This window comes from Melozone crissalis, unplaced genomic scaffold, assembly GCF_028551555.1.
Source record: "Melozone crissalis strain CALT ecotype California unplaced genomic scaffold, PUWL_Pcris_2 ptg000039l_1, whole genome shotgun sequence".
In the NCBI taxonomy this organism is placed as follows: Eukaryota; Metazoa; Chordata; class Aves; order Passeriformes; family Passerellidae; genus Melozone; species Melozone crissalis.
The window spans coordinates 8,804,854-8,817,802 of record NW_026535817.1 but is presented as its reverse complement, the minus strand read 5'-3'; positions in this window follow the sequence as shown (position 1 = coordinate 8,817,802).

Sequence of the window (12,949 nt, the reverse complement as noted above, 5' to 3'; positions counted from 1 at the left end):
GACTGTCTTAGAGATAATGTTGTGCGGAGCAGAGTTTGTTTTATGGCATGAAGTAGGGAAAGCTTGTGTCAGCAGACAGGGAGCTGTTGGGGATGCAGTAGTGAGTGTCCCAGTAACTTGTAATTCAGGTTTTCCTTCAGAGGCTCTGGGTCTTGAGACCACTTTGGGTTGATTGGAGTAGAGAGTTAGACTTCCTCCATGGCCCTGCTCTTGAGGAGTGTGTGCCTTCAGTGTACTGGAAGTTTGTCCCCCTGGGGTGTTTCTTGTGGTCTAGATGTACACTGGAAAGGAAATGTTCCCACTTTTCATAGGAGAAAGGTGACTGTATGATGATAATAGTGAGGGATGGGAAAACCACAGCAGCTTTGTGCCCTCAGAAGAATTAGAGTAGATGTGAGCTCTGTGTTGGTTTTGAGTCTCGTTCCTGCATCCTAATTCTCAAAAATCTTACCTGTTTTCATAAATGGTGAGGTTTGAGGATTGGTTGATTGAGGGATAAATGACTGAGGTACTGACATCATTTGACTGGGTACCTGGTTGTCAGCGGGTACCACTACTTGTGTCTGAGTGTGGTGATAATTTGTGCTGTTTTTGAAGTTTAATTGCAGAGGTCTGCCGTTCATGTCAAACTGACAATGACAATACTTAGTGGTTCTTTTTTCCAAGTCTCTTCCAGCTAGATAACTTAGTTCATTTTTGACCTATGTTTTCCCAAAGCATCCATATATTATCTCCTCAGCATTTTATCAATGGGACACTGTTTATTCATTTGTTCTGTTAGGCCCAAGGTGGACACTATTTTCTGAGCTTATTGTGTTTTAGTAAATTTTCTTTTTTTGTTTCCCCTGCTCCTTGGCATAAGGAGTTTGATATTTGGTTTCCTTTGAATATTTTCGGGAACTGCTAGCTGGCTCAATAACCTTGCTGTGTCCTCTGTCAGTACTTCCTGAGCCAAAATCACCATCAGGTATTTCTCAGCATTCTGGCAGTCCGTGTTCCAGGCTCTTGGCTTTTTCACTCAACACAACCCAGAAGTGTTTGACAAGATCCTGATGCAGCTGATGTGTATTCAAGTCCCTCCAGGCTCTAAAGCTCATTATAGAAACTATAGTAATCTGGATCTAAAGCATTTGTGCAAGTTCATTTCAAAAAGTCATCATTTGCATTTCTGTTATCATACTAATCAGTAAAATATAGACCAATATCTTTAACTTCAGTGATAATTTTAATATGGGCTTTACTTTCTTGTCTAATCGCAGATTCTTGAGGAAAAATGCTTGTAATCCACTAGTCATCCATCCTTCCTGTGCTTTTTCCTTCACAGTTTGCAGTGGTGTTCACCTTGAAAGCTGCTGTTTGCTGTCAGTTGTTTTGGGTTGTGCTTTAGAACAGGAGCTGCCTGTATGAACACTTTGGATGTTTGCTGATGTTTTCTGTGACTTGACCACTTGCTGATGTTTTCTGTGCTTGAGTTGCAAAGCAGTAACTGGTCTTGAACTGTGGCATGGGCAGCCTTAGGATATTGCTGCTTGTGTAGCGTGCGATGGAGCTTAATGAATTGTTTCTGCCCAGCTCATTTAATTACAAAAAGATGCCAGAGTTCTTTACTTTCTTGGCACTATCTAGCAGCCCAAGAGATGGAAGCAGCTCTGTTCTCGAGGGGTGGAGTTTTATAGCAGTGATGAGCTTTGTTTGCTGTGCTGATCTCCAGTGTTTGCCTGTGTGGAAGTGGTCGTAGGGGCTGCCAGGACAGAGAACAAGGTGTTCTCTTCTGCATGTTGTGTAATGAAGATATGGGCAGCTATGTGTGAATTAAGGTGGAAGAAGAGAAATAATACAACTATGGAGAAAGAGAAATCCATATATTATTGGGGAAATATGGGATCATATGGTGGATCACAGCTAATATGTGGTAATAATGGCCATAGTATGCTTACCATTTTGGAACCCATTGTAGTTCCCATTTGGATTAAATTAAATGCATACATCATTGTAACAAACCTTTCCCAGCAGTTTGTGAACTTTGGAAGTGGAGAAGGGAATTAATGGCAATGTATTTCATATTGGTGTTCTTTTGTCTAGTGATTCAATTATTTCCCCATAAAGAATTTATGGTTTCTGCACAACAGATGTTGGTCAGCTTGTGAACAGACGTTGCTGAAGGTGGAGTGAAAAATGACCTTCAAATACAGTAAACTCAACTGCTGTTATTTATCTCTATGAGATGGGCTTAATAACCCATTGCTAAGTGAGAGAGGGAACTAGGACAGGGCTGAATTGGAGTGTCAAAGCGGTATCATCCCGAGCTGATCCGTGAAATCAGGGAATTGTGAGATGACAAATCATGGGAGTTCATCACTTGGATGTGAGACTGATGGAAGCAGTGATGGAAGACAGCTGTCTTTAAACAAATAATCTGAATATAGGAAGGCAATAATAAAAAATCCATTGCTGCTTCTTTTTTCAATATGAAGTCAACTTCTAGGAAATGGTCTAGTTTAATAGCTTAGGAAATGAGCTCACAGAAAGGTCTTGTTTAAATAATTGCAAGTTAAACCACTTATGACAGAGGAGTGCAGTTTGTGTGCTGAGGAACACATTTCTGAGATGACACCAGCCAAGTAACAAGTATTTGCAGCCTTTTGGCTTGCCTTAATCTTTAGTGGGAGAAAAAAAGGAAGTCCTCTTCTCTTCAGTTGAATGCGAAGGGGTTCATCGTACAGTTTTTTGGAGGGCTTTAATTTGTCTTCCAGGGAGCTGTATTTGTTTTTTCTTTTTACATAATGTGTAAGCAGCCTTGAGTTCACTTGCCCAGGATGTTGGGGAGGGGCCGCAACTGGTGTTTTTACATGCTAAAAATCTTTGACTGCAGTTTGATAAAAAATTGTAAAGTAATGGTACAGCCTACATGCCTGCCAAATTCATATAAAGCAGAGCCAGAATAAGTATTCTGTATAAATCAATATTGGAATTCATTCCTAAATATTTGGGTTGCACAGATTTCATGCATGTGATTCCTGAGCTTGGCATGCATGAGCATAACTTGCTTTGTTTTAGGTGAACTGTGTGGGTGTCAAGATGGCTGCCTACCTAAGAGCTCTGCGTCTGCCCTATTAACAGAGGGGGCAAGCCTGGGGGGAAGTACCTTGTTTTTATTTAGACAGCATGTATGCAGTGAAAGTATTATGGTTGAGTGTTGTTAACCAACTTTGATGTACTTGGTTGAAGATGTTGTTAATCAAGTATTGCTAATGATATTTACAGGGTAATAAATGTGGGCAAGTATTTTAAGAGTAGCAGCAGACAGTGGAATTTTTCCCAAGTTTTTCCCTAGTCCCTCTTAGTAAGTATTAAAAACAATTTCCAAACTGAATGTAACCTTGCAAACTGTGGTGAAAAGTAGCTTAAAAATAGCCACTTTATTTCTTACTTAGGCAGAGGTTCTGTAGCATGGTAGGTAAGGACCAGACTCCAGAACTGCTTCAGGCTACATAACTTGGGCTGCAACTCCTGCTGTCAGCCTGGGAGAAAAGGAAATGGTTTCTGTTGGTGTGAGGTCTGGCAGGCACTGAGGAACCGGGCCAAGGCTCCCTTGGGGGTCAGTGTTTGTTTGGAGCCGTTCTCTGAGCTTGGTGCAGTTCAGGCTGTAGCCCAGAAGGTGTTGCAGACACAGCAAACACCTGGTCAATATTAATGGAGCAGGCTGAGGTGGGGTGAGAAGCAATAACCACATGACAAAAACAGCGGAGGATTGGCAAGGGAGCCTTCCTGTGTCTGTGTTTTCCTCTGCTTCAATCTCTCTTGGCCTGTCTCAAGAACTGTCTTCTTGCCAGATGTTTTACAGTTTAATGCAATAATGAGCAGGCAATAGAGATGGTGTCCTCAGTGAAAAGCAAAGGAGCAAACACTTTGGGGTGTTTTTGGTCTTACCAGGTAGTGGGAGTTTGTCATAGTTAGGAGAAGGTGTCATGTGCACAGTAAATATACATTTGTGTTTAGTTTGCTCTCGGTAATTATATCAAATAAAATGTGCACTCTTATGGCTAGAATATGTACAGGAATGTCCAAGATGTGGCTTAGTGTTCCAATGTGTGGAGCTGTGCTGCTGTAGGACAGTTTGTGGGGCTGAGTTCTGGTCTTGTCCTTGACTGGCAAACTGTTGTGTATGTGTTTAAACAGCTGTCACCATCAAGCTTTCCACTTGACGCACATAGTGGTTCTCATCCCCCAACTTCTACATATCACTTCATGATGCAGCAATATGTAAGAAGTTCATAGTGCTAGTCCCTTAATAAAATACAGCTAGACTTCTCAAATTCATGTTTTCCAGCTGTCAGCTACCAGACTCAATTGTGTTGATCATAACTTGATCAGGCTCTGCTGTTTTTTGAGGGCTCCATGCTGTTGAGGTAAGACGGTACTTACAGCAGTGTACTAATATTGACTTGCAATCTTGCTTTTTCTCAATTAGCGTGATGAAGTGATCAACAGTATTCTTCCAGACCTGCTCCAAGGAAATAGCTCTGTGTTGACCCACATGTAAGCCACAACCAGAAGGGACTGACTGAAGAATGATCAATGTCAAGGACTTGAATTTGTCATTCCCTTTGACAGCCTGCGAGTTCTTGTGGTTAGAGCATTTTTGTGAATAATGCTTGGAATGGAACTGTTACCATTTGGAGTTTGTTGCATATCAGAGCCAAGCAATATTTCTTGTAAATTATTCCTCTGTCAGGAGGAGTGAGGAAAAAGGCAGAATTCAGTTGTCTACCTGCTGTGTGGTGTGATTGACAGGCCTCTAAACTGATAGAAGGTGTTGTGTTTTCTGAGTGCCAACAGGTGGATTTTGCAGGAAGAGAAGTATATTTATTTTGTGAGACTGTGCTGGGGAGTACTGAAAAATCTTAAAGCTTTCTAAGGAAGTTTGTTGAATTTGGTTATAGATGACAAGCTCACTAGGAGCTGTCTTCATCAGCTACCAGTTGCTTTCTTAGGCTTTTTTTTCCCCTTCTGTAGCTTCCGGCTCACTTGTTGACAGCCTGTGTTGTAATAATGCCTTGTATTTGGTTATAATAATGTCAAGTGCTGATGTTCTTTACCATTGAAGCTTTCTCATTCAGCTGTCTTGGTGCACTATGAGAGGGACTGAGGACTGGAATGCATTTGGATGTTAGGCTGGAGGCTTGGAGGGTGGGGCAGACCCCACACTGTTCTGAGATTGACTTGTTTGCAAGGCATTAGGAAAAATATCTCCGTGATGTGGCGTGGAAAATAGATTGGGATGAGCCCTGTATTTACATCCAGAAGCACAGGCTTACATTTAAGTTATGTGGGTGGGAATGTGGTATAACAATTCTGTTTCCTGTCAGTGCTGTGTTTTTTCTCTGAGAAGGTAATGATTATTACTTTGAGTTTAAAAAAACGTTTGCAACTTACAGGGAAGTTTAAAGCCTCTTGTCACCTTGTTCACTTGGCTGTGCGTTTATTTGTTGCAGTCAAATGGCCCTACCAGTAGAACCAAGGAAAGGAGGAAGAGGCTGAGCTGGCAGTTTCTAATTGCAGTTGAAGTTAGACTTTTCTCATTCTTGAGTTTACTTCTCTGATTCAAGAATCTTTTCTTGAGGTAGTATATGTTTCCAAAGTTTCCTACTGTGACTTTATAATTTCTTTCTATGTAAGTGAAGTTTGCACTAAGAACATTAGTCTGTTGTGCACTTTTAAAGTATCCTGGCTGTAGTTTGCTGGCATACTCTGCTCCTGTGGCTGTTTTGGCCTGTCTGCCCATGTGTGAACAAGAGTTTCAGGATGTGGTTTGAGATCTCTTCTGGTGTGTTCGATTTGGGTCATTGAGGTAGGGAGTAAGAACAGCAGGTGAGGGAAGCTGACTTAATATTAAGATTGAAGTTGGAAATTAGTTAAATTTAAGCTTTATTGCAGGGACTGCCACAGTTTTCTGATACAATTGTAGCAAGTCACCTGGTATGTTTTTGCTCAGTCTTCCAAAGAGGAAGATGATAATGATCTGTTTCATTTATGACCCAGTGGAAGAAATGGAGTCCTAAAAATGCTTGGAGAATCATGGTATCAGTAAACAAACCTGAGATTTTGTATGCCCAGTGCTGTAGGAAATCAGAACATACAGCTTGACTCACATTCAAGCACTTCTTCTGACCCACTGAATCATTCTTGGAGAGAGAAATAAGGGGTTTTTGAAAGTAAGGAAAATGTCTTTGAGCACAGGGAACTGAAACTTGAAAAACCACCCATATTTGTAACGGATCACTGGAAGTGTCTTGCCCAGCATGAGGCGGAAGGTGTTGCAAAGCAGGTGGGTCTCAATCGTGTCTCCACTGACAAGTGCGGCAGTGTTCCCAGAGTGAGCTCAGGTGTCAGTTCTGGGTCAAGCTGCACTGGCTGATTGCTGCAGCAGTGTAACAACCAGGAGGAGGGGTGACAGCTTCTGCTGTGTCAGTGACACATATTGATTAATGGCCTTGGTGGAAAAGAATTTGTGAGGAAGGTGGCGGAGGGACATGGAAGTGATTCTTCTTGTCGGCAGTAAATACTGTGTGGTGTTCTGTGGCCTTGTCAGTGTGTTGTAGTCTCTGGTTCTTTTAATCAACCCAGTTGTCTTCCATGTTACTGGTGTAGACGAGTAAAAAGGGTGTTCCTTGTGACATGAGACATGTGAGAAATAAAATAGAAAACCAAGCTAGATGGTGAAACTCAAATGCAGCAGGCTAAAATTTTAACAGTGGTTACTGGTGATCTTCTGAATGAAATTAGGGGTCTGTGGCCTTTGGTTTGTGTTCCTCAAATGAAAAAACTAGGGAGGAGCTGGGGGGAATTTTCAGTGGTGCCTGTTCCTTTTTATTTTGGGTTTTGGTGTTGGGTGTTGTTTTGTGAGAAAAAGGCTTACAGGGGTATTTTTTGCCAGGATGGGGTTACTTAATAGGTACCTTTTGCAAACTGGTTTGGTTTTACATGATGCTGTTTGTTGTCGCAAATACATGACTTTGTATTATGTTCATGTGTGTTTGCAGACCTTAATAGGTGCAGTTTGTGTCATGGTTGGTATCAGTTATCTTGGAACAAATGAGATGGATAAACAGTTTGCTTTGCTTTTTCTGTTTTTCATATATTTATTGATGAATGAATGAATTCACTGTATATTAGAAAAGGAATACTAGGAAGAGGATGTTGTTTCAGTGTTGCAGACTGCAGAGTTTATGAAAACTATTTGGAATTGATAATATTTTAGTAAATGCCAGCAGGGGACTAAAGTGAACAGCCCAGCGATTACAGCAGCATATATTCTGCTTATTACAGTAAAAAGACTTCTGAATTCTCTTCTTAAGAAGCTCATGAGTTCACTGCTGAGTGAGATGACTTTCTGTTGTTCTCTTAAGATCATTGTTTGTAGGCGCAATAGTAGTGGCTATGCAGTGGGTTTGAGGTGACAGCAAATGACCTCAGAGGCTCGCTTTTAAACAGAGGACAAACTCTGGCTTGAGTAGTTCTGCTCAATCTGTTTTGTGTGTGTGTTTCTGTATTCGATAGGGATGTGTTTCTTCTGCAGTTTGGTGCTGTTTTCTTAGTGCTCAAGTCTGCCCAAACTCTGTACAGCATCTCTGTAGTGGAAGTGTCCCTTGAGAAGCTTAAAGGATGTTGCTGATCATGAGCAGGTTGTCTAAGGATGGGTGCGAGCAGTGGATGTACATGAGCACAGCTCCCCTTCTCTCCTTCGCGGTCCCTTTACTCCAATACTTGTCAGTTTGCTTCTTGGTGAGGTCTCATCCTAGTGATAAGCTCCTAGCTGAGCACCTCGTTATTTTCCGTGGATGTGCTAAATAGCTTTGTCCTGACTGTGAAGCAAAGATAAGTTTTTATTGCTCTTCACTGCCAGTGATGCTTGATACAACCAAGAGTTTGTTTCCTGATAGTTGTTCAGAGTTTACAGTGTATGTGCCATCTCTGCTGATGTGATGAAGGCAGTGTCTGTGCCAGCATCATTCACAGCTGTGGGTGCTCTGTAACTGTGACCATACAGAGGCAGCACAGAGATAGCAGGTGGAAGGCTGTGTTGTCTTTTCTTGAACAGTTAAACCTCTGAGTATGGGATTTGGATTCTACTAATTGCTGATGGTGTCCTTTCCCAATAAGTGTTGGATGGGGCAGAGCCAATTTGTTTAAGGATGGTTTGTGTTTGCATATCATATTCCTATCTGAGATGGATCTTGAGAGAGACAGAGAGGCTCTCTCCTGTCTTTCAGGATGCTGTCTTACAGACAGATACTGCTTGTTCCAGTCCAGCCATATTGACAATGTAAGCAGGGAGGTAATTTTATTCAAGTAACCTCTTAAACAGCAGAATGTAACTTGTAATACTCTGGTTAGTTGTGTGGTACCATACTAATCAGGATAGGTCAATGTAAGCAAAAAATACATGGCTGTATGCCAAACAGGCCTATTCCTCAAGTCTTTCTGTTCTTTGTTCTTATTCAAGCATCTGCTAGTGCACTTCCAGACTCTGCTGAGCATGACGACAAGTTTTCATTCCTTAAAAAGTGACAAGGCTACCACAAGCATGTAAAGTCTGGGTATCAGAGTGAAGTGTGCCTGCAGCCACTCTGAGCTGCTGGCATTTCAGTGAGCCAATGCAGGAAGCTGGTGATGGCTGTCTGGGCCAGCTGCTCAGCTGCACACAAGAGGCAATGAGCTTTTCAGGGGGTTTTCAGTTGTTACAGGTTATCAGATGGCAGTAGCGTGTGTGCAGTAGGCTTGGTCACCTTCATTCTGTGGGCTCTTTGGGTATGAGATTGCTCGTGCTTTGTGATGTATTTCCGAGTGTATGACCTTACAGTCTCTTTCTAGGTTATTCCTCATCACTGTTTAACTCTTGACTGTCAAACTGCCCCTGTGCCCTTTCTCTGAGGCTTAGCTTTTGCATCTACCCAGTGACCAATTCCCTTTTATTAGTTTAGCCTTTAAGATTACTTAATCTTGAAGTAATTAGTGGTTCAATTGAGACTGTAGAAGTACTATCAGAAAAGAGCAAATAAAAATAATTTGAGTTGGAATGTTGATGTGCTCACAACTAAATCTTACAGTGAAGCTCAAGATGCAAGTTGTGTGTTACCCTTGAGTTTCATCTGGATGGCTTCGAGAATGCTCTACTACAAGAAAATCCTTTGTGTTTTGGTGGGTTCAGTGATGTATGTAGAAATGAATTTCAGTGTAATCACATGTTACAGGGAGGGAGAGGGAGAAACCAAGCTGTGATAAAAACACTCACCTCCAGTTGTAACCATTACCTGTGAGTTGTCTGAGATGGCTGATGATGGCACAAAGTAATAGGCTATAAACTACCTATTGTGTTGTTCTCATTTATGCAACATGATCAGCTGTTGCTGGCTTGGAGTCTATTTGTCGGTTTTGAATTCTAGTATATCTAAAATTTTAGTATATATATGTGGGGAATTGATTATCTGTACAAGAGAGAAATATTTACCTAAATCTGTTATTAGCAGTAAGTTTATTCTCAGCAACTGCAGTTTCACTCAGCCTGGCTTTTTTCAGTTGGTTTTTGACAAGTGGCATTTGGACATTAATTTCTTCAAGCTGTAGCAAAAATAAAACTGCAGGGACCTGCATTAAAAATCTCAAGCATCTGCTGTGCTGATGACCATGAGGTTGAGAGCTCTGATAGAGCTGTCAGCTCTTTGGAACAGGGCCCTGATCTTGATGTTGTTCTTTGCCTTACTTATTCTCATTTCAAATGAGATGGCAGAGAACCCTGCATGCAGAGTTCCTCACAACCAGAGAAAGTTTTGTGTGTAAGCTCTGAACTTGACTTCAAATGTTTCTTCAGGCCAGTTTTTTGGAGGAGGTAGGAAGCAGGGAGGGAGGCCTTGTAGGTGGAAAGCAAACTTAGCTGGGTTACTCTGGCCAGCCAGAATTCGTATCCTATTCGGTGAGCCTCACAGATAACAATTATGGTTTTGCAACTGTCTTGGTACAGGGCTTAATATGGGCCAGAAATAAATCCAGCCAAAAGGACTCATTTGTATCATGTTGCATTCCTCTGTGTAGCTGAGCTGCTGTAGTAGGTGCTGGTACATTATTAGAAAAGCAGGAGGACTGGGAAGTGCTCCCTACATAACCTTGGCTCTTCTTCACCGGAAAACCAGCAAAATTAGACCTGACCACTAAGCTGCCAAGTGCCTTTACTTGTTGCATTTTTGGGGCCATCCAGTACCAGATTCAAAGACTTGGAGGTAACCGCAGCAGAGAGGACATTAGCTGCAAGTCATTCACTTGTCTCTGTTATTTGTTCACTGAATTTTTTTGTTGCACAGGCATTTGAGCAGAAGGATAAGTTTTGGCAGAGATGACTGAGGGGAGTGTTTTGCTGAGTTTGCCCTTAAGCAGTGAATAATTTTATCTTTTTGTCTTTGTGCCTCTGAATAACCATACTGTGTTATACTATTTTGGAGCAACAGGGCTGTTGTGTAATAGGGGTTGTTTCTGAAAGAATGTAGTTAAACATACAGAGATAGAAAGCATTTCCTGTTTAGGTTTCCAAACATGCTAAGTTTCGATGGTATCAAGCCTTTAAAATTGTCATTTGGTTCAGGGAAACACATAGTAGTTCTAATTCCTGTTTTTTTCATTGAAAGATAGTCAAAATGACAAACTGTTGAAATATTGGCAGGTGTTGCTTGTGGAAACCAAAGCAGCATCTTGCAGGCAACTGGGTGGAGGAGCGTGTCAGATGACATCAATTTTTAAGCACAGACTTGTTATTTACTGGATGCCTTGTGTCATTGGGTAGTTAATGCCAGAGCTGGCTGGCTGCTTTTGAATTCAGGGCAGAAAAGCCTATACTCAAGCTTGTGTGAGCTTGAGTTGTTTGTTTAATGGAAGTTGGGACATTTTTTGGCCAGAAAAACTGTATTGTGTGTATAACAGTGTCATGGAACAATTTGGATTTTCATGGGGTGTCTGGCCCCATATATGTTCATGTAGAAAGGCTTTAAAGCCTGTAGTTGGTTTCATTGTCCGTGGTAGCTGTCTCTTTTTAAATGTAAAAGAAAGAAGAGTCTGTTTTGTTTCACTTTGCCATTGTCTAACTGATAGTCTGTGGTTTAGTTCTTCATAATAATTATAATCCTATTAGTAGGCAGGGGATGGTATAAAGTAATTATATGCAGTGTTAGGGTTTGTACTTAACGAAATCACAAAATAACGGGAACTATTTAGAAAGAAGCTAATGAGCACGGGGGAACCTTGGAACTAGTTTTTTTCCCTGCCAAGGTCTTTTTGCTCAGAGCATTAATGCATTAATTTTTGAAAAGAATGACATCAAAGTCTGCTGATGAAAGGAGTTGAGGGGAAAGCTGTAGAGAAGGACTCAAATTGATGCCAAGTGTGAGTCTTGTTTGAGTGTTGGCAAAAAGCAGAGTACGTGTGGCCACTTCCCGTTCCAGCACAGCACCAAGCTGAGGTCACCTGGTCTTCAGGAGGCACCAGGCAGGGATGCATCTGTGCCAAAGGCAGGTGGGGAGGTGACCCAAAGGGAAGCATCACAAGAGCAGAGGGTGTTTTCCCATTTGAAAGCGAACAGAAGCTGCTTGTGATAATGGCCATGCACATGGAGAGACTGCACAGTGTGTATGTAATGTGTAATATCCTGGTACATACTGTGACTGCACTACTGTTAGCTTACAGTATGCTGTACAGACACACACATATTGCGTATAAAAAAGGAAGACCTGGGCAGTAATAATCTAGTTTATTTTCCTGATGTTTTAAGTCAAGAATGCTCAGTCTATAAATCCAAGTTGAGCATCAGCAAAAAAGGTTCTGTGAGCAAATTTGTTGAAGCGCCACATGTTACTCGGGAATTAGAACCTTACCAAACGTAGCTTCCCTACCCACCTGTAAGAAATTTCAAGTCATTAAGCAAGCATCTGGCACCAAGGAGACTGAAATTCTCACACAAGCTGCTGGTGCCACATTGCAGTGTCTGTTCTGATGGAGCAGCTTGTTGTTCAGTGCGTGTTAGATCCCCGCTTGTGCCCTGCAGTTGAGGAATGCGTGGCTGACGCTGCTTTAGACTGCATGGTTTGAAATGCTCTTGTCTAAATGAGCAAGGTCTGTGCAGTTTATTGTGGACAGAGGTATCTGCTTGCTGATCTCTTTTCCTTGGTGTTGCTTTTTAGGATCTTGAGTTTCTGGATACGCTTACAAGCATGGTGGTTTTGTGCATCTGTGCTGATGTGTGCTAGTGTTCTGTGCTGATTTCTTAGTCATTTGGAACATGCTCTTTGGTGTATTTTGCTTTAATTGATAGAATTGTATCACCTTGGTTTATATGGATAACTTAGAGCCTGGAGTTTTTGGAACATGATGTATTTATAATTCTCAAGACTGCACATGGTGTCTTGATTCCTGCTTGGGGTGTTAAAAGCTGACACAAGGCATGAACAGCTAGTTCAGTGCTAACTTGTGTGTTGAAGGTACATGGATACTGGGTAGCAGAATACTGAAAGAATGTGCCTTTCACATATCACAGTTTGTACTTTTAAAAATTAATGAGGGCCTGATTTTGGCTTCCACCTGCAGGTCCCAGCTGTACCTCTCCTCTTGTTGTCATACCCTATTAGACTTAAGCTCAGGAAGTTGAAGAGGTTGAGCGGTAACCAAATGGAGAATTGAAGCCTTTATGCGAAAAGGTGTAATTGCTTTTGCTTATAACAAGATTGTGGAATATCATTATTATGCTTACTGTAATTTTTCAATTGAGAACTTATTAACTCATTATTGTCAGTCTTATTTCTGACATGAAGATCCTTTGTTGGGATTGTGCATAGGTTGTAACTGCTGTGTTGTCCTTGACTTGCTTTAGAGCTGAACAGATGCTATAGCAAACCAGACTGTTTCATGT